A 22295-nucleotide genomic window follows, 5' to 3' on the forward strand; every position below is an offset into this window, starting at 1 on the left:
TACTGCTTCAAAACTAAATAATGTTTAAAAAAAAAAAAAAAAAAGGAACTGAGGAAAACATCCTTTGGTCTTTGTGTGCCGACATGGGCAGCTGTGTGCACACATTTGCATATGCTATACGCAGACACAGAAGAACAACACAAAACTGTTTATATGTATAATCGAAACTACTATTTACACCTTTATAGTTAACTGGGACTAAAAAAGTGGCTGAGCAGTTACGGGCACTGGCTGCTCTTGCAGAGGACCCAGGTTCAATTCTCAGCACCCACATGCAACAGCTCATGACACTCTGTAACTCCATTTCCAGGGACTCTAACATCGTCTTTTGGCCTCTGAGGGCACTTGCATGCACATGCGCGTACGTATACACAGACACACAAACAAATTTTTAAAACTACAAATATTTTTAAACGATTAACTGCTGGATCTGGGGAGTTGGTAGAACTCTTGCCTTACACGCTCAAAGCCCTGGGATCGACCGCCAGTACTACACAAAGCGGACATCAACCGTGGGGTGCGGTCATCTAATCCCAGCTTTCAGAGAGTAGACGTAGCAGGAAAATCAGTTCGGCTACATAATGAGCTCAATATACCAGCCTGGGTTACATAAGACCAGAAAACCAATCTGAACAACCACTGGATGCAGCTGGAACATCTGGAACATCTGGAACATCTCAGCACTCCAAAGACCAAGACAGGATCTCAGATTCGAGGCCAGCTTAGACTATGTCGTAACTCTAAGAAGTCAAACAAAGTATTGTACCTTAGGTGTCTATCAACAGGAAGTGGGTAAATACATTCCCATTTATATATACAAGGGAGACAGGTGTGAATTAACTAGAAATATATATTTGCCTGCATATAAACTGCATTACCTACACATGTACATATATATATATATATATATATATATATGAATATATGTTATATATTTAAATATATGAAGACCCAAGTTCCAATTCCAAGCACTCACATTTTTAAAAACTGCCAGTACAGTGGGAAGATAATGGCTACAGTTTTCTGGCTGCTGGACCATCACCAGTGGCAGGTAAAGCAAGCACAGAGGTAACTGTGTGCCGGTGAATATAACCTCTGCTGTGCACTTGCTGTGTGTCCTAGGACATACGACCTCTTGAGTTCAAACTGTTCATCCATGAAAGACACCGGTGACAACAGCAGCCACCTCACGGAGGCATTTTGAGATTTCTGCAGGGACAGAACACCCACTGAACGAAAGTTTAAAGGGTATGTTCCTTCTCCTTGCATTGTTGGCTCGAAGACGCACCCTGCCTTCAAGGCTAACTGGCGTAGGGTTTCCACTGCTGTGAAAGACGCCATGACGAAGGCGACTCTTGTGAAGGAAAACATTTCATTGGGGCTGGCTTGGAGTTTCAGAGATGTAGTCCATTGTCATCCGAGCGGGAAGCATGGCAGCAGCCAGGAAGACATGCGCTGCAAGAGCTGGATGTGCCACATCTAGATCTGTGGGCAGCAAGGAGGACACTGTGCTTCTACACTGGGCAGAGCTTGAACAGAAGAGACCTCCAAGTCCATCCCAACAGTGACACACTTCCTCCAACAAGGCCACACCTACTTCAATAAGGCCACACCTCCTAATCGTGTCACTCCTGTTGGACTGATCATTCAGACACATGAGTCTATGGGGGCCATACCTATTCAAACCACCACAGTAACCTTAATTTAAACATCACCTCTCCATGAATAAATACTTGCTAGCCATGGTTATGAAATTTCCCGAAGATTTCTCATGAGAACTTTGGGCCAGGCCCAAAAGTGGAGTCTCAAGAGCCCATGGATAAACCGGCTGCACACCAGAGCTACAGACATCCTGTAGGCGAGCAGGCAGGACCAAACAGCAGACAGAAATGCTGTCCCCAATGATCAGAACACAAACACCTCCGGAGCACATCAGAAACAGAGCAAGAATAAAATAAATCAACCAAGAACCTCCCCGTGGCTTTCACTTCACAACGGAAAAACAAAATGCAAATTGATCCAGAGGAATATGTCACAAAGCAAATAAGAACCAGCAGCCATTTTGCAGCATGGGAGGAACAACGGGGAGCACTGAAGATTGTAGATCAATCAAGTGTCCTTTTGGGAGGAGCTGCCCTGCCTCTGCAGCCTGGCAAAAACAAGGGACACAAGGCTGTCACCTGATTTCTCAGGAGACTGGAAAGTTATGTTCTCAGATGACATCGTTTGCACTTTAAAATTTTAAAAATAAAATTGCCTTTTTCTAATGAACTCACAAATAAAAGCATCACACGGTCAGGTTAAAGAAGCTGTTCAAATACACGCCCAGACCCACAACTACGTTTATCTCGGTGTGTGTGTGTGTGTGTGTGTGTGTGTGTGTGTGTGTGTGTGTGTATACTGAAGCCCTGTAGCTTTACTTGGGATTTTATACTTACTACTAACACTTACTTTAGTTAGTTTGTTGGTTAGTTACTTATGTCATGGTTCTTACTGCTTCAGTACCCAGGAAGTCAAATTCACTTATCTACCATTAAAAAAAAAACTATGAAAAAAGTTAAAATTTTAAAAAAAATCTTTGTAACGTCTTTCTAACTCATGTCCTTCTGCCTGTGCTCCGCCCTTCCTCATCCTCATGTCTCCCTCTCGTGGTCTCTTTTCTTCTGGCTTTGATTTATTTATTTTTGAGACAAAGCCTGCAGCTTTACAACGCTCATTATTGTAACTGTTTAGAAAGGAAGCATCCCATAAGACAAACAGCAATGTCAGATGTACAGTAGACCCTGGGGCTGACAGTTTGCAACCTCAGTGAGAGTTGGGGTGTATGTTGGGGGGGGGGGATGAAAAGACAAAACTGTCGCCGTGGATGAGTAACAGCGCTAGGGATGTAGCTGTGGTAGAATGCTTGCCTAGAACTCTGTCTCCGGCACTGCGTAGGTAAATCCCGCACCAGGATGCTCTCCAGCAATCCCATCACTTAGGAGGTAGAGGCAGGGGGATCAGGACAAAATCATCTTCACATACATAGTAAGTTTTGAAACCAAATTGAGATACAAGAATGTGCACGCACGTGTGTGTGTGTGTGTGTGTGTGTGTGTGTGTGTGTGCGTGTGTGCGCGCACACACACACACACACACTTTGGTGGGAAGGAGTATTAGCGTATCCTCAGATCGGGTTTGTTTATTGCTTTACTTTCTATATGGACCATGGTTTATTGCAGGTTTAGACTGAGAAGCAGGAGCTAGAGAAGAAAACTACAGGTGTGGGGTAGGGAGGGTGACAATATGGCTCAGCGAGTGAGAGGCGCTTGCTGCCAAGCCTGACCATATGAGTTCAATTTCTAGGAGAACCAACTTCCACAAGTTGTCCTCTGAATTCTGTGTCCTATACAAATAAATGTTACTTTAAAAAAAATAAATTAAGAAAAGGAGGGTAGGAGCCAGTGGCACATGGGGAAACCTGGGAAAAGGGGGGAGATTAGAGGATCCTGCATGTGCAGTTAAAGGAAGTGGAGAGGAAGAGAAGGGGAGCCCGGGGATTCACATCTCACTATCTGTGGGATTCTTTGTGAATTAGAAAACGTATCACCTGCAGAGGGGAAAGAATGAGAGTCAGTGAGAGTGAGGAAAATCGCCATAATAGTGATGATGATGATGATGATGATGATGATGATGATGACGACGATGATGATGACGACGACGACGACAACAACAGTAACAGAGCACCGTTTCCTGTGATGAACGTTCTGATTGCAGGCCCTACTTAGTAGTTACAGTTATGGCTCCATTGCACAGATGGGCAAGGGTCTCCATCACAGCTGCAGAGCTCAGGAGAGTTGAGACTGTTCCTTACACACTGCACCTGTAGGACTTCACAACCCATGCTCCTGGCCTGTTGGAGGATACCACACACGGAGCCCAGGACAGACACAATGCGTCCCGTGCAACCAAATTCTCAGGTGCAGTGAGCCCAACAGAGAAATTGGGGACTTCCCTTAGGGGATGGAGAGACAATGTGCACGTGCACAGATACACGAAGGAACACAGACGCCTGAGTGTAAGCTCCCTGCAGGATCCTTTCTCCCTGGTTGCTGAAATTCGTGTTCAATGTTCAGGCGCCGGGTAAATGATCAGGTTAGCAGAAAAGTGGACCCAACCTGGTTAGACGCCCCTCCCCGCCGTCTTCTCCCACATGGACCCTCCATTCCCACACCCCAGACCTAGAGCCACTGTCCTGTGAACGCGCCCACACCAGAAACACGCATGCACACGCATGCACAGTCACACGTGAATGCCCACGCCCGCAGCCCAATCTCCCGCCCGCTTCCCGCCTGCGGGGTCCCTCTAAGGACTCACCCTCCCCAATCAGACCCTTCCAAGCACCGCAGAGCTGGAGCTGCAAGGACTGCGGCTGCGCAGAGAAGCTGCGGGTGGGAGGTGGGACGTCGGGGGAAGAGAAGGAGGCGGCCTTCTCTCTTCCTCCTCCTCCTCCTTGCTGGGAGCCTGCGTCTGAAGAAAACTGGAGACAGATTGCAGTAGTGACAGAGCCTGTGGTGTAGTTGCAGGAGATCCGATGTTGTACAGGTTCTGAGGGTCTAGCCAAGGTGGAGTGCGCCCTCCATCCCCAATTAAGTTATGTCACAGCCCAGCGTGCAGACACCTGCTATGGCCAGATTTTTGCACTTGTCCCTTCTAGGTTCTCTACTCTAAAAATCCCCGGTTCTAGGATGAGAGGAGATTGGAAGGAGCTCAGACAAAGGCTTGTCAGCCTGAAGCCCTGAGGTTCCATAGCTGGAGTTGGGTGCTGGCTGTGTCATCTAGGGATATTACTTAATATTTCTGTGCCTCATTTTTCCAGTCTACTAAGTGAGAATAATAGGAATAACCGCCACCACTCTCAGGATTTCTGTGAAGGTAAAAAATAAGAAAATAATACATGCAGAGTTGTTTATTGTTGTTTGTCTTTTTCTGAGTTCAGATCTATAGCCCAGACTGACTCTGAACTCACTATGTGTCATTGAACTTCCGATCCTCTTGCCTCTATTTCCATCGCTGGGTTTATTAGGGATGTACCATCAAGCCCCATTTAATATGCAGAATTCTTAGAAAGTGTCCAATAACTGTTAGTGGCATCATAGTCACCATCATTACAATTTTACAACATTTGATACCTTTGCCAAGTTGCTCTCAGAAAGGTCACATTAAAATTTTTTTTAATTCAGGTGGATGAAGAGACCCATCAGCAGTTAGGAGCTCACAACCATCTGTAACTCCAGCTCCAGGGGATTTGATGCCTTTTTTTGGCCTTCATGAACAACTTGTACTCAGATGCATAAACATACATACATGTACATATAAAGTTTTTAAATAATTTTTTAAGGTTATGACTGAGCTGTAGGTGAGGAAACTTATCACTTATGTGTCTGGTAAATTTATTGTCATTTCTCTAGTTTGTCATAAAATAGAGCAGATGTGACCGTCAATCAGATTACTTTCCTCTAAGAACAAAAACACTAACCAAAAAACAGATTACAGGAGGAGAGGATTTACTTAGCTCATGGTTTCAGGTCATAGGCCATCAGTGAAGGAAGCTGGGACAGGAACTTTAAGTAATAACTATAGAGGAACACTGCTTGCTGGCTCACCCACGGGCACATCTCAGCTAGCTTTCCTATGCAGCTGAAGATCACCTGTCCACGGAATATTGCTGCCCACAGTGGGCTAGCCCCTCCCAAATTACTTAACAGTTAAGGCCATCCTCCCACAGACGACACGCCCACAGATTGATATGACCTAGAGCAGTGTTTCTTAACCTGTGGGTCGTGACCCATTTGAGGTTCAAAAGACCCTTTCACAGGGGTTACATATCAGATACCCTTCCTATCAGATATTTACATTTTGATTCACAACAGTAGCAAAATGACAGTCATGAAGTAGCAATGAAAATAATTTTATTGTCAGGGGTCACCACAACACAAGGAACTGTATTAGAGGGTGGCAGCATTAGGAAGCTGAGAGCCACTGCCTCTAGATAATTCCTCAACCAAAGCTTTCCTCTCAGAAAACTCTAGGCTGTGTCAAGTTACAAGTTAAAAGATGACCAGGACACTTAGGAAACAAGCGTCTGGGCATCCCTGTGACAGATGATCTACATCAGATTAGCTGGGGTGGTAAGGAGCCTCCTTCACCGACAGTGGTCAGTACCATCCCATGGTGTAGGGTTCTGGACAACAGAGGGAGACCTGAGCTGGGCACAAGCATCCATCACTCCTCCCTCTGACTGTAGATGCAGTGTGACCAGCTGTTCCAGGCTCCTCCTCCTTCTCTGACTGTAAATAAAAGGGTGGAGCCAAAATAAACCCTTTCTTCCTTAACTCATTTTTGGTGGCTAGTTTGTCCTTTCACCAATGGAAGTAACTGAAAGAGATATGCTTTCTCACTGGAAGAGGATCCAAGTAGGAGATTTTTATTAGGTACATAGCAAAAGAAAGTAGGGGGGAAATGAACAAATGACAGATAACAAGACACATCAGGTGTCCACAGCACCCAGTGGACAACTGAAGTCACCTGATGGAGCAAAAGAAGCTTCAAGCTGATGGTTATAACATTCAGAAGACATGGAAAACACTGCTTTCACAGGGCTTAACTGTTATTTGCGTTAACTATAGTCACTGATTCAGAGTCCCAGGAAGAGCTCAGAGTTCACTCCATACATGACCTTCCAGCATCTCTTTCCCACCATGGGCATTTTTTTATACCACAGAATAAACAATGGTAATGTCTATTGGTAATGGTTTACCTGCTGGCTCTTCTCCAGGACAGTGTGGGTGGGTTGGTTGGTTGGTTGGTTGGTTGGTGGTTGGTTTGGTTTTGGTTTTTCATGTTAATGTTCCTCTGTGTAGTTTTGCCTATCCTGAAACTTGCTCTGTAGACCAGGCTGACCTCAGACTTGCAGAGACCTGCCTGCCTCTGCCTCCTGTGTGATGGAATTAAAGGTGTGTGCCACCATAGCACGTCAGTTGTTTGCTGTCCTCTGTCTTTCCTGTTACAGAGCCTGGGGTCCAGCCTGCCGCATGTTGGAAAGCCCTGGAGAGCACTTGAAATAAACAAGATGAAGTGTGGGACGCACAGCTGTTTAGCTCTGAGTCTGATTTTAACAAGCACAGACAGCATGTGTCGGATGGAGAAGGGACATAAAAGGCTCTCCCTCTCACAGATTAACTATCACTACTGATACATTCAGAAAAGAAGGAAGCTATTCCCGTCTGTTCCGCCTGGCGACACCCTCTCAGGCTCCAGCGGATAGTGCCCTGGGTAAAATAATGGACCACAAGACAAAGCCAAAAGTCATGAACCTGGGAATTGTTAGGTCTGTGGTAGAGACTGATAATCACAGGAGGGAGATAAAGACGGTAAGGGGGACAGAGTCATGGTGTGTGTGTGTGTGTGTGTGTGTGTGTGTGTGTGTGTAGTAGTCAAAAATCAAAATAACACTTTAAAAATACATGACAATTTACCAATATCATTTATAATGTATTGTTCCATCTCGTTGTTAGGAGACACTTCATGTTTTGAAAATTAGGAGACGCGCCTCCGACCATTCCACGGACAGCTCCAAATATGAACTGAAGGGGGATGAGCCGCAAAACAAAACACTCCATTCAGTTCTCACCATCCTTTAGTACCAGGGTGTTAGGGAAACGGCAGATTAGGGGAGACACTAGCTTGTGATGCCGAGGGGCTTACAAGCCAGGTTCCAGAATGGACATTCAGGTGTGTACTGGTGTAAACTTTAGGATGTTGACTAACTGGATCCCAGTTTCTTTGCCAAAAAAAAAATAAGTGAGGACAAGAATATTTCCTGCCTCGGAGAGTTATTCTGAGGGTTAAATGAGTTAGTATTCATTTCTTATGCAAAGTGTGTGTTCGGTAAAGCGTTCTACTATCAGGGATCAGGGAGATGGCTCAACAAGAAAAAGTGCTTGCTGCTGACCTGAGTTCAGTCTCCAGGACTCACATGGTGAAAGGAAAGATCCTCTGACCCTGCATACATGCACCATGACACATGTATGCAAACACACACACACTATAATAAACAAGCAAAACAAGTTTCTATCTATCAGATTATTATTTTAATTTTTTTCTTTGTACATGTGGTGTATGTGTGGGTATCTACGGAGGAACCCTCATTTATACATGTGCTTGTGGAAAGTAAATCCCTGGAATCCATGTGCTTCCCAAACCCCTCACTGCCGCCAGCACTGGGGTCATAGGTAGATGCTGCCACCCATGGCTTTTACAGGAGGCTGAAGACCCAAGCTTGAGTCAAGAGCTTTGCCCACCAAAGCATCTCGCCAGTTCTTATTACAACTGCTGAGCATGGGCTCGTAGCACAGGAGAGAACTCTAGTTTTGATCTTGAGAGTTCTTCGAGGATGGGCCTTGGAAAAATGATGTCACTGAACAAATTCCCTGGGAGAGTTTCTCTTTCAGAAAGATAAGAGGACTTGAAGAGATGGCTCAGTGGTTAAGAGCACTGGCCGCTCTTCCAGAGGACCTGGGTTCAATTTCCAGGACTCACATGGCAGCTCACCACTGTCTGTAGTTCCAGCTCCAGGGGATCTGACACCCTCACACAGACATACATGCAGGCAAAACAAACAAACAAACACACTGTGGAGTGGTGGCCCACACCTTCAGCCCCAGCACTCAGGAGGCAGAGGCAGGAGGATCTGTGAGTTCAAGGCCAACGTAGTCTACAGAGAGAGAGAGTTCCAGGACAGCAGGACAGCCAGGGCTACACAGAGAGACCCAGTCAGAGAGAGAGAGAGAGAGAGAGAGAGAGAGAGAGAGAGAGAGAGAATGTGAATATGAATCTGGAATCTTATGCCAATATTTCAACTTTACTTAGACTTCAGGCTCCCAGGCCCCCTTCCTCACCTTGGGTCGTGTTTCTCCATTAGTGATAGATAAAATCTCCATGGATGCTTACACTTCTATGTAACATAACAATACTGTTTATTTCACTTCTTTTTTTTATTTTGGTTTTTCTTGAGACAAGGTCTCATATAACCCAAGTTAACCTCAAACTTGCCATATGACTGAATGTGACCTTGAACTATCACCCTGCCTTCACCTCCCAAGAGCCTGGATGACAGGTGTGTGCCACTATTGTAACTTAGCATTTTTATTCTAAAGTAATTCACTAAAAACTTGTCAGAAGTGTGGTGGTTTGAATAAGATTGGCCCCTAAAGGCTCATATATTTGAATGTTTACGGAGTGGCATTAGGAGGTGTGGCCTTGTTAGAGTAGGTGTGGCTTTGTTGCATGAAATGTGTCAGTAGGAGTGGGTTTTGAGGTTTCAAATGCTCGCGGCTTACACAGTGTCACTCTCTCTTCATGCTGCCTGGAGATACAGATGTAGAACTCTCAGCTCCCCCTCCAGCACCATGTCTGCTTGCATGCTGCCCTGCTTCCCACCATGATGAAAATAAACTAATCCTCTGAACTATATAAGCCAGCACCAATTAAATTGTTTTTTTTTTATAAGAGCTTCTGTGGTCATGGTGTCTCTTTACAATAATAGAAACCCTAGCTGGACAGTGATGGCGCAAGCCTTTAATCCCAGCACTTGGGAGGCAGAGGCAGGTGGATTTCTGAGTTCGAGGCCAGCCTGGTCTACAGAGTGAGTTCCAGGACAGCCAGGGCTATACAGAGAAACCCTGTCTTGAAAAACCAAAAATGAAAAAGAAAGAAAGAAAGAAAGAAGGAAGGAAAGAAAGAAAGAAAGGAGGAAGGAAGGAAGGAAGGAAGGAAGGAAGGAAGGAAGGAAGGAAGAGAAACCTTAAGGCAGGAAGTAAGTTTATTCACTTCCAGTTCTGGAGATTGAACCTAGGGTCTCATGCATGACAGCACAGTAGGCAAGCACTCTCCTATTGAGAGTGCCCCTTTCTAATTTGATGAGACATGGTGTCTTAGTTAGGGTTTTATTGCTGTGAAGAGACATCATGACCAAGGCAACTCTTATAAAGACAACATTTACTTGGGGCTGACTAAACAATTTCAGAGGTTTAGCCCATTATCACCAATGGTGGAAAGAATGGCAGTGTGCTGGCGGGCATGGTGGCAGTATGCTGGCCGGCATGGTGGCAGTGTGCTGGCGGGCATGGTGGCAGTATGCTGGCGGGCATGGTGGCAGTGTGCTGGCGGGCATGGTGGCAGTATGCTGGCCGGCATGGTGGCAGTGTGCTGGCGGGCATGGTGGCAGTATGCTGGTGGGCATGGTGGCAGTGTGCTGGCGGGCATGGTGGCAGTATGCTGGCGGGCATGGTGCTGGTGGAGCCAAGAGCTTTACATCTTGATCTGCAGGCAGCCAGGAGGAGACTAGAATTCCGCACTGGGTGGAGCTTAAGAGACCTCAGGACCCACCTCCACAGTGACACACTTCCTCCAACAAGGCCACAGAGCTCCTAATAGTGCCACACTCTGTGGGCCAAGCATCCAAACACATGAGTGTGTGGGAGCCTAACCTATTCACACCCCCACACATGGTCTCACCAAGTTGCCCAAACTAGCTTTGTACTGGCTTTGCAGCCCAGAAGGACTTGAACCTGTGATCTTCCTACCTCAGTGGCCCAGATGGCTTCTATTACAGACATCTCCCACCAGGACCAGCCAGAAATGTCTTTAATGGGAAACTGAACCAACATTCTAGGGTGTGGAAAGGGAATTTCATTTGCCATGGCCTGATTGGAAATAAAAGCAAAATGGATTAAACATAGCTGTATGCCACTACGTGGGGTGATAGAGTCTCTCATATGGCTCCTCTCTCTCTCTGTCTCTCTCTCTCTATCTCTATCTCTCTCTCTCTCTCTCTCTCTCTCTCTTCCATCCTTTTCATCCCCCTTCTCTCTGAGACAGTGACTCACCAAGAAACCTTGGCTAGCCTGACATTCAACATGTAGACCAGGCTGGCCTCAAACACACAGATCAGCCTACCTCTGCCTCACAAGTGCTTGGGTTAAAGGTGTATGCCACCATGCATAGCACTGTTCTGTATTCCCCATTACTGCGCTGTTACCTAATGTACCATGACGTCACAAATTATCAAGAGGTAAAGTGAAAATATTTGACTCCCATGAGTCTTTTCCGTTCGGTGGCTGTGCTGTATTTTCCCACTGTGATAAATTATTGCTCTGAATATGGTGACGACATGATGAGGAGCTCCTAAGTCTTCTCAGTGACATAGTCACTTCCCAGTCAGGAGGATGGGTTGACCTTCATAATTGCAACAAAACCCCAAACCTTGGGCCATAACTTGACCAAGTTATGAGTCCTGTAAGCATCTTGTTGGGGTTCCATGATTAGCTGACAAAAGGCGGACCAATGTAAGGCTAGGATTTCATTCAATCACTCATTTAAAACTTTCATTCAACAAGTATTAATTAGACAATTGATATGTGGTAGATCTTGTTCTTGGTGATCAGGACAATGCATGTCTGTGACCCAATAATTTATGTCCTTAAAATACATATAACATTTACTTTATTGAGTGTGTGCATGTACACATATGCATAAACTGGTATGCTTGTGAAGGTCAGAGGACGAGTTGCTGGAGTCAGTTCTCTCCTTCTACCATGTGGGTAACTCAGGTCACCAAGCTTGGCAGCGATAACCTTTACCCAATGACAATATGGGCTAGAAGGATACATTGTAATACTGAAAGGACACAAGAGACACACAAAGCAATAAAATGTAGCTCATACTAAAGTCTATGAAATGGATCCGTGTGATAGTAACTCTAAGATTCTGTCTACCTACTTATCTACGTATCTATCATCTTTCCCTCAGTAGGGGTGGGGGTTGTATAGATGGAACCTAGGGCTGCATGTATGATAGCCAAGTGTTCTCCCACTGAGCTACCAGAGCCCAGAGAAGACCTAAGTGTCATTTTAACTGAGACCTAGAAGATGGGAAGGAGCAAGTGAAATAAAAATCCATGGCAGAATGAATCAATAAAGCTACAGCGGAATAAAGAGAACAATATGGAAAGAGAGGCTAGACAAGGGACAGAAGTGAGATCTGAATTCTGAAAGGCATCCAGGGACTTGAAAGCACAGGAAGGTGGTTGGGTTTGATTGTGGGTTGCTTGGGAAGCATTAGCAGGAAACTGAGGAGTGTTGAGATGGACTCTAATTTACATTATGAAAGTGTGCCCAAAATGTCTGTGTGGGGAATGCAGCAGCAGGGAGCATGATGGGAAGACGGTGTAAGAGGCTCCCGTAGTGACAGGTGTGAGAGGAAGTGGTGGCCTGATGTGCAGTGGTCATTAGATGACAAATGTGGATACATTTGAGAGTCACCATACTGGTGGAGCGGAGGGGGCTGATAGGCAGGTAGCTTCGAGGTATAAAAGCAAGGGATGGATCTAGGAAGAGCCCATGCAACTGAGTGCAACGCAGTGTATTGAGTGGCATCAGTTTTGTTTGTTTTGTTTGCAGTGAAAACCCAGACCTGAGCTTCTGTGGGTGAGGTCCAAGACATTCTTGAAGGAAACAAATATCTCCAAGCAGAAACTCTGCTACTGGGAGGTTGGAAAAGTAGACTAAGGATGCTGCTGAGAGAGAGAGAGAGAGAGAGAGAGAGAGAGAGAGAGAGAGAGAGAGAGAGAGAGAGAGAGAGAGAGAGAGAGAGAGAGGAGAAAAGAAACGGGGGGGGGGGGGGGAAGCTGCAATCTGATAATCTGATGTTGGAAGTCCCCTTTGAGCAGTCTGCTGTGCTAAGCCGGTCTGCTGAACGATTTGCAAGTGAACTGTCCCTGGTTCTAACCAGTTTGTGGGTGGAAGGGAAGAGCCAGCCTCCCACTCAACCATCGCAGAAACTGCTTTCTTTCAGTCTGTGTTGAACAGTCAGAGCTAAACAACTTTGAGGAGTGTCCGCGGTTCTGAAACCAGGAGACTACGCTGTCCGTGGTACTGAACACGGTTCCTAACAGGACACCAGACAGCGGCTACGCTATCCGTGGTGCTGAACCCCAGAGCAAAGCATGTGGATTAAATCGCGTGCAGCGGTGCGCTGTCCGTAGTGCTGCTGACTCACGGCGCCATGAATTGCCCCTAACCTCAGACCAGTTACTACATGACCTGATATTTATGCAGTATAACAGATGTTTTTATGCAGTATAACAGAGAGGCTTCCTTACCCTCCAATACAGACACCCCAAGTAACTACCTGCATAGGGAAAAACCCTGCTGTTGCTTGGAAACATAGCTCTCTGGGGACTGTGGAGAGTACAGGACAGAAGCTAATTAAGACAAAACTGCAGAGTCACTTTAAAGAGGCCGCTTTAGTTCTCAGTAGAGTAGGGCCAAATGTCTCCCTCAAGCACTCTCCACCTTCATATATACGGGTGGAAATATATTTAAATTTTATTACACCCTTTGTAATTTTTATTATCAGAGTTTCTAAAACATCCTTAGAAGGCATGCAGAAAAGGAAACAGGGAACAACGTGCCCCAGGTTCAGGCTGTTGATTTTGAGCATAATAAAGTGTGCCCCTGAGTTCTTAGGGTTTTTCTAAATATTGTAAGGTGGGGTCATAAGAAAGGTGTAGGTTCTGGGAGCTAAGGAAGTAGCCCAATAAATAAAAACACCTGCGATGACAGTGTGAGGATTGTTAGTCAGATCCCCAGCATCCATATGGATGTCAGGTCAATATGACAGCCTGTCTGTGTTCCTAGTGGGGTAAGAAGCAGAGACACGGATTCCCAGAGCAAGCAGGCTAGCCAGACCATCCAAAATGGCGATCTCTGGGTCCAGTGAGAGGCCCTGCCTTGACATATGAAGGTGAAGAGTGCTTGAGGAAGACATCTGACATCAACTTTGGTCTTCCACAGACGTGAGCACTTTCACACATACATGCACAACTATGCACACAACACACACCTACACATTCAAAAGAGAGAGGTGTGATTGTTAATTTACACAGGTATATCATTACTACATATTACTTAGAACATTTGAAAAGATGGACTTTGCATGGTATTTTTTTCTAAGATTATTTATTTAATGCATATGAGTACACCGTAGCTGTCTTCAGACATGCCAGAAGAGGGCATCGGATCCCATTACAGATGGTTGTGAGCCACCATGTGGTTGCTGGGAATTGAACTCAGGACCTCTGGAAGAGCAGTCAGGGCTCTTAACCGCTGAGCCATCTCTCCAACACAAGTGGTATTTTCTTAATGATAAAAAAATTTTGCAATTAAAAAAAAAAGCCTCAGGTATCTATATTTTAAAATGTAACCAAAATTATCTTGTAAAGTACCTTTGTTATCTTTCGTATCCCCTTAAGTGAAGAACAGACATATCTACTATTGTCTGTCAGAATTAGTCTTGAGTTATGTGTGTTTTGAATTGTTCAGCCTCTTTTAAGAAAAAGTCACTGGAATAAAATTCAACCCCTCCCTGAAATCATGAATGAATGAATGAACACACACACACACACACACACACACACACACACACACACGCATACCTAAGTGAACAAAGATTTGGCCACCAGGAATGTCTTTAGGGAGAGGTAAAATACAAAGATATGAGGAACTTGTGTTCTAAAATGGCCCCATGGATTATAACCCACTTGTAATGCAGCATTAACTTATATTGTGGAGGTCAGAGGACAGCTTAAGGGAACCAGTTCTCTTCTTCCAATGTATGGATACCAGGAATTGAACTAAAGTCATCAAGATTGGCTGCAGGTGTTGAGCTATCTCATCAACCCTTGAAGCATTTTAATGCTTCTCCTTCTCCTGTTTAATTCATCGATCAAGCTGTTAAGTGTCTCTCATTATTCTCTCATTTCCAGAATGAGGAACTAGAGAGACAAAGGGGTCAAATAAAACTTGCTCAGAGCTATTCAACTGGACTCAGAATCTTCTCCCTCTTACACTTCAGATTTGCACAGCTTGTCACATCTTATACATGGCAATGGGAGCCCCACTCGTGATGAGTTTATAAACCCTACTGTACCTGGACCTCCACACAGCTGAACTTGGTATCACTGTAGAAGGAGCAGGGATGTGTGTTCGCCTCCTACAAGCTTTTAACAATTGTAGCAGTTCTCAGTACTAGCATTTCTAGGGATGCCTATTCCAGTACTGCTCAGGATACTGACTCCAGGACACAGATTCTCTGGGTCATACCACCAGGAACCATAGCATCATAGCAGGAACCTCAAGGTGACAGGAACCTAAAACAGCTGGGCACATCACACCCATAGGTAGTCAGGAGTAGAACGGGATGGCTGTAAGCATGCCTAATCCAGCTCTCTTTCTCTAAACGTAAGCAGTCTAGGGCCCAAGCTCAGAAAATGGTGCGGCCCACAGTGTACTAAGTCTTTCCACATCAATTAACGCAATCAAGACAATCCCCTGCATCATACACTGGGATGGACTATGAGCCAACCCAATGTAGCCAACAACCTGATCGAGATACTCTTCTCAGTTAATTCAAGATTGTATCAAGTTGAATAAAGCCATTCCACCTACCGCTGTACACTTTCTAAAGAATTCTAATTCAAATGGCTAATAACATAGGAGTATATATAACCAACGTTTTAAAAATTATTTTTCATGAAGTCACTAATATCTGAAGATTGTCATATCTCTACAATTCAAACTGAATTGTCATTTCCAGGAGATTTCCCACTAATTGCTTATATTCATACTGCAGTTTCGCATGTCAGTGGCCGGGGTTGCTGCTGGGGTTCAGCTCGGGGCCTTCCCCAACCTCGACAAGTACTCTACATGTGAGAGCATCTCCAGCCCTGAAATATTACTCTGAATATCAAGGACTATACCCCTTTGCTACATCTGTTTTCTTCAGAGTCGTCTTTGTCTATCGTGTGTGTGTGTGTGTGTGTGTGTGTGTGTGTGTGTGTGTGTGTGTGACAGAGAGAGAGGGGTGGGGGAAAGGGAGGGAGGGCGGGGGAGGGAGAGAGAGGGAGAGGGAAGGAGACACATCTCACATAAGTTTCAAAGAACCCAATGTCATCTTCTGGGTGATCTGTAATGCTTAAAGTTCATCTCCAGTCAAGGTTACAGCCCTGTCGATTTCCCTTGTACTTCTACATTTAAGTCTTCAGTCTCTTAGGCGTCCGTGTGAAAGCACAAATATGGGTTTTTCTAGAGAGGTAAGTGCCCTGATGACATTCGATCAGCCCATCTCTTCCCTACTGCAATTGAAAACTCTGACATTAAACATAGGAAATCTGAACGCTCCACATGTGACCTAAGTAAGACTGCACATACCATAGACAATTTGGGCTAGTGAGATGGCTCAGCGGATAAAGGTATCTGTGCAAAGACCTGACAAACTGGAGGTTAATCCCCAGATTTCACGGCAGCAGTAGAGAACCAATTCCTGAGAGTTGTCCTCTCACCTTCCACATGTGCTGTGTCACACACACACACCTTCATACATGTACACATTCACACATACATATAACACACCCCTTCATACATGTACACATTCACACATAACACACACTTTCATACATGCACATGTTCATACATACATACATACATACACACACACACACACACACACACAGATCCCAGGGTGGGATAACTGTCAGGACATGGTACCACTTGGATGAAAATATCCTTAAGTGGACTGTAATAATGGTTACACAACTCTTGTGAATACACTAAGAGCCACTGAACTGCATATTTTTTAAGAGGAGCCTGATGCTTTCTTTTCCCATTTGACAGAGGTATAGAGTATACGATCAAAGGGGGATTATCTAAAATTGCATGGTATATCAATTATATCTCAATAAAACACACACACAAGCAAAATATAAAAACTAAACCCTACCTTCAGCTCTTTTTTTAAAGATTTTTTTAAAGATTTATTTTATGTATATGAGTGCACTGTGGTTCTCTTCAGACACACCAGAAGAGATCATTGGATCCCATTATACAGACAGTTGTGAGCCACCATGTGGTTGCTGGGAATTGAACTCAGGACCTCTGGAAGAGCAGTCAGTGATCTTAGTGGCTGAGCCATCTCTCCAGCTCACCTTCAGGTCTTTAATCGCCATGACTGACAGAGTCTCATGATCTTGGTTAAGCCACCGATTCTCCATTAGATGCTCATTATCGTAACTATTTACAGTGAACCTATCCTACTCTCGTTGCACCTTTGTTTCTGGTATCTCCACCTCCTCCCTCCTCCTCTGCCTCCCATATCCATTCAAGGTTGCCCACATCCAGCTCTCCCTACAGCCTACTCCGAGTTCATCTTTATGGTACACGGTATTTATTTATTACATCGCATTGTACTGTTTGTTTGCTCCCAGCTGATCCGAACCCATGTGCATTTTGTACCCCACTCTATTCCCAGCACCCAAAAGTGTACCTGATCATTATGCTCACTACCTCCTGGATGAGTACAGCAGTCCTAACAGGAAACTACAGTCCCTCCTCTAATCACAACTATGTACAGTCAGAACCAGACTGTCTCCTGCAAAGTACGCTGGAGTTACTGCACTATCAATAAACTTACATATTTAACTTGAGAAACATGTTTGCCCAACTACTTCTATAAGACACGTCTAGCTTCCCTGATGCTTGTTTTGAAAAAGGGTCTCCACTGTGTAGACCAGAGATCCACCTCTGCCTTCTAGATGCAGGGATTAGAGGCGTATGCCACTACACCCCACTGCATCCATGCTGCTTTTAAAGGGTAAAGTGTTGAACCACATGTTCAGTTGACTGGATACTTATTTACCGATTGAAGCTTTCCTGTTTGTTTTTAATACTGTCCCCTGGAAAACCTTTCCCACCAACAACACTGCTATTCTGATTGGCTCATTCTGTCAGGTGAGGAGGGCTCACCACAGGAGGGTTATCTGAAATACTTACATTCTTACATAAAGAATGGAAACCACCATTTTACTTCATGGGGCACCTTTACTGCAACCTTGTAGAGCAAAAGCTTCTCTCTGCTCCCGAACTGTAGGTTTCCTAGTTTTTGCCCACCATATTTTTCTTACAGTTCCATATAAGTCAAGGTTTCACTATGTAGCCCTGGAACTCACTATATAGACCAGGCTGGCCCTGAACTCCCAGAGATAGCCACATCTCTGGCTCTCTGCCTCAAGAATGATGGGGTTAAAGGCATGTACCACCACAGCAAGCTAAGAAAACGTTTACTCCAATAGCTAACGTTCATTTGGCACTAACTATACACCCAGTGTTGCATAGTAAGCCTTTAATATGTCTATTTTTCAAAGAGTGAATTTTAAATGGAAAATAAACATTTTTATTTTTATTTATAAATTTTATTTTTATTTTTATTTATAAAAGATAAAATGGGTTATAGTGTTAAAATGGACTTATTAGGTGGCATTAGAACAGGCACAAGATGGACAATAGTTTCATGTCATCACAGAGACGCAGATGACATGGTTGTATCTTGCACTACAATATCATGTGGATTGGAAAGGGGCATTTAGAGACTGAAACTACAGAGCTTGGTGGCAAGGGAGTGACAAAAAAATGCCTGATGAGTATGCTGACAGTGAGCAAGATATGCAGTCTGCCTGAAGGCTCTTCCACATTACACCCCTAGGGTTGTTCTCCTGTGTGCACTCTCTGATGCTAAGCAGAGTGCACACCTTGGCTCAAGGCTTTCCCACAGTCAATGTATTCACAAGGCTTCTCTTCAGTATGGATTCTCTGATGAAAAGGAAGGGTTGATATTCCGTTAAATGTTTCTCACAGCCATTACATTTGATCTGTTCTTCTCCAAAGCCTTGTATGTATTTGTTCACGACTGAATGGATTTTCTTATCTGTATCAAAATTACATATTCTCTCTTCCGTGGGAAATGTCTGTATTAGATAAGATAATATAGCTGTCTCTTTTCATAACAGCGTCTCATGCCTGAGATGTGTTTTCTGACCAACTGACTACATTTTGAAGTCTTCACATCTCCGGTTTTCTCCCAGTGTGGAACCATCCAGGGCATACTTTGTAAGTCTTTCCATGATTCCTGCCTTGGAAAACTGGTCTTCAGAAGTGTCCTGATTTGAATGTAATTCTTAGTCACCCACATGTACTCCAGGTCTGAAAGACAGTGCCAGACATTTCTTTTACTAGATGTTAGAAAGAAACCCTGCCAATCAAATGGTTATTGGGGCCCAGAAGAAGTCTGTGGCTTTTACTGTCTCTTAAATAAAATCAGACGCCACAACCAACCATGCATACCTGAAATAAATCAGCATTGGCTATAAGCCAATATTATACACAGACTTTTCTCGGCACCAATATTTGCATTTGTTATCTACAACTTACATTTTTGGTAAACTCTGTTATCAAACAACCTGCTATCTTCATCAACAATGATTTTGGTAACCTCTCTTTTTCATTTTATATTAAAATATCTTTTAAAGCTTTATATATATGAGTGTTTTCCCTGCATATAGGTGTATGTACCACATATGTACCTGGTTCTTAGGAGGCCAGACGAGTGCATTAGGACTGGAGTCACCAAGTCACCAAGTCAGTGCTAACAACCAAACTCAGGTCCTTGGCAAGAGCAGCAAGAGCTCTTAACCACTGAGCTATCTCTCTGACCACAGCTTGCTTTCTTATTATTTACCCCAAGTTTCACTGTAAGTAACATGGAGGGTATTTTTCCTTTAAGGTTTTATGGATTTGTGAAGTCATTTAGATTGTGGTTTATTCTCTTTTGGGGGCAGGTGGCAGCCCAGAAACACCCTCCTGCATGGCTTTCTGACCTCTCTCTTATATCTGCTGTGCTCCACTGTACCTCTGTATTCTCCTAGAATACTACCCATTTCACCTACATTTTCAGATTAGTGACAGAGAGTTGATGAAAACAGACATATATGATGTTGTTTTATTTACTTAAACTGTGGGGGGGGGTCAATGAGGGTCAAATCCAAGGCATTGCATAGGTAAACCCAAACCCTGGCTCGTCATGTAATTCTTTTAAGTCCTTTGTGTTTGTGGTTTTCTATATTTTCACTCACTTGTCCTCACTTTACATGTTTTATTGCTTTCCTTAAAGATAATCATATTTAATTTCATTAGATACTCAGTTTCCCCATGTATTTATTCCCACTCTGATCACTAGAAACACCAATGAGTATTTGTAACTTATTTTGGCATTCCTTAATTCATTTTGTTCTTTTATCTAGAATTAGATGCTTACTTGTCCTGCTTTTCAGCTGCTGTGATAAAACACCCTTAGGGAAGAAAGGGATTTATTTCAGCTTATACTTCCAGGTCACAGTCCATTACCAAGGGAAGCCAGGGCAAGATGCAGGCAGAACGGACGTAAAACTGTGGAAGAATACTGCCCCTGACTCACTCTGGCTCATGCTAAGCTCGCTTCCTTATATGGCTCAAGCTCACCTGGTCAGAACTATGGAAACATGAGTGGAACAGAAGTTAAGAAACAGACTTTGGTATATATAGGAAATAAATAGAGGTAAATGCGGTAGGTTGTATCAGTGGAGAAGAATCACAAAAACTGCTTCTATAGCCAGTATCAATTTCAGAGAGAGCCTGAGAGGAATTTGGCAACAAATACCAAAGGGAAGAAGCTCTTGAGTGTAACTTCTCCAGTTCTAATCATCGTGCACTCAGCTGGGCACAGACCTCTTGACACCTCTCCTATTACCCACAGCTCCTTCTCTTGCTCCAGGAAGATCACATCTGGCTTAGAAATGCCAGAGTAAGCATGGGGACCCCCATGGAGGAGTTAGGGGAAGGACTGAAGGGGCTGAAGGAGCTTGCAACCCCATAGGAAGAACAACAATATCAACCAACCAGATACCCCAGAGCTCCCAGGAACTAAACCACCAACCAAAGAGTCCACATGGAGCAACCCACGGCTCCAGCTGCATATGTAGCAGAGGATGGCCTTATCTGGCATCAATAGGAGGGGAGGCTCTTGGTCCTATGAAGACTTGATGCCTCAGCCTAGGGGAATGCTAGGGAAGTGAGGTAGAAGTGGGTGGGTGGGTGGGGGAGCACCCTCATAGAAGCCGGGGTGAGAGTAAGATAGGGGGTTTGTGGAGGGGAAACTGGGATGAGAGATAACATTTGAAATGCAAATAAATAAAATAACCAATAAAAAATTAAAAACAGAAATGCAAAGACCTTGGACTGGAGTGATGGCTCAGTGGTTAAGAGCACTGACTGCTTTTTCAGAAGACCCAGGTTCTATTCCCAACACTGACAAGGAGGCTCACAACCATTTATAACTCCAGTTCTAGGGTATCCAATGCCCTTGTGTGATTTCTATGCATTCATAGATGCAAAAAAATTAAAATAAAACAAATCTTTGAAAAAAAAGAAATGCAAAGACCTGTATATGAAAGTTGGCTGTGAAGTTTGTAAGCAAGAGCTGAAGTTGGTCTAAATGGTCTTGAAGAGAGACGGTGTCATAAAATGATAAGGACAGGCTGCAGAGACGGCTCAGCAGTTAAGAGCACTGACTGCTCTTCTAGAGATCCTGAGTTCAATTCCCAGCAACCACATGGTGGCTCACAACCATCTGTAATGGGGTCTGATTCCCTCTACTGATGTGTCTGAAGAGAGCAATGGTGTACTCATATACATATAATAAATAAATAAATCTTTAAAAAAAGAAATTTATGGAGTGGTGATCTGATCGCAGGAAATCCGACCCACCTGTTTGAAAAAAAAAAGAAAGAAGAAAGGAAGGAAGGAAGGAAAAAGGAAGGAAGGAAGAGAGAGAGAAAGAGAGAGAGAGAGAGAGAGAGAGAGAGAGAGAGAGAGAGAGAGAGAGAGAGAGATAAAGACATGAGAAGATAGGGAGTCATAGTGAGCACCAGTGCTACCCTTACCCACTGCAACCAGGTACCTGCAGTTGGCCAACATCACCTTCCTGTACAAACTCCTCTGCACAAGATTCGCCCATTCCCACTCATCCTGGCGGAAGTTTATGGTCACATCTGTGAAAGTTATTAAGCCCTAAAATGACACTAACAAACTCTTAGCCGAGATTCCTGGGTTCATTGGCTCTAGGGCAAAGAGTCACACTGTTCTCATTATAGGGTCAAAGAATATACAAGCAATTGCACCAAGAATCTGAAGGACCTGGGTGAGATACTCACTAGTTGCTGCCTGGTTAGGATGTACGTATTTTTTCAGTGGAAAAAAACACTTCATTCCAGGTACAACTCAGGAATGACAAGTCCTTTGATCACTTTCCCCTCCCAGCAGTGAGTCTAA

The 22295-nt window shown here is 44.3% G+C and overlaps 1 protein-coding gene across 2 annotated transcripts in view; it reads right to left on the bottom strand.

The window, feature by feature from the left end:
• The window catches only part of Smim17 (small integral membrane protein 17), a 15818-nt gene extending 11231 nt beyond the window's left edge, over window positions 1-4587 (bottom strand). The window contains exon 1 of one of the 2 annotated variants that reach the window (XM_076927605.1): window positions 4357-4587. The gene's annotated coding sequence lies outside the window, so the exon portion shown is untranslated. The remainder of the gene's footprint in view (window positions 1-4356) is intronic. The other variant, XM_076927604.1, reaches the window with a different exon arrangement.
• Window positions 4588-22295: the final 17708 nt, after the last annotated feature.

This window comes from Arvicanthis niloticus, chromosome 30 (assembly GCF_011762505.2).
Source record: "Arvicanthis niloticus isolate mArvNil1 chromosome 30, mArvNil1.pat.X, whole genome shotgun sequence".
Lineage (NCBI taxonomy): Eukaryota > Metazoa > Chordata > Mammalia > Rodentia > Muridae > Arvicanthis > Arvicanthis niloticus.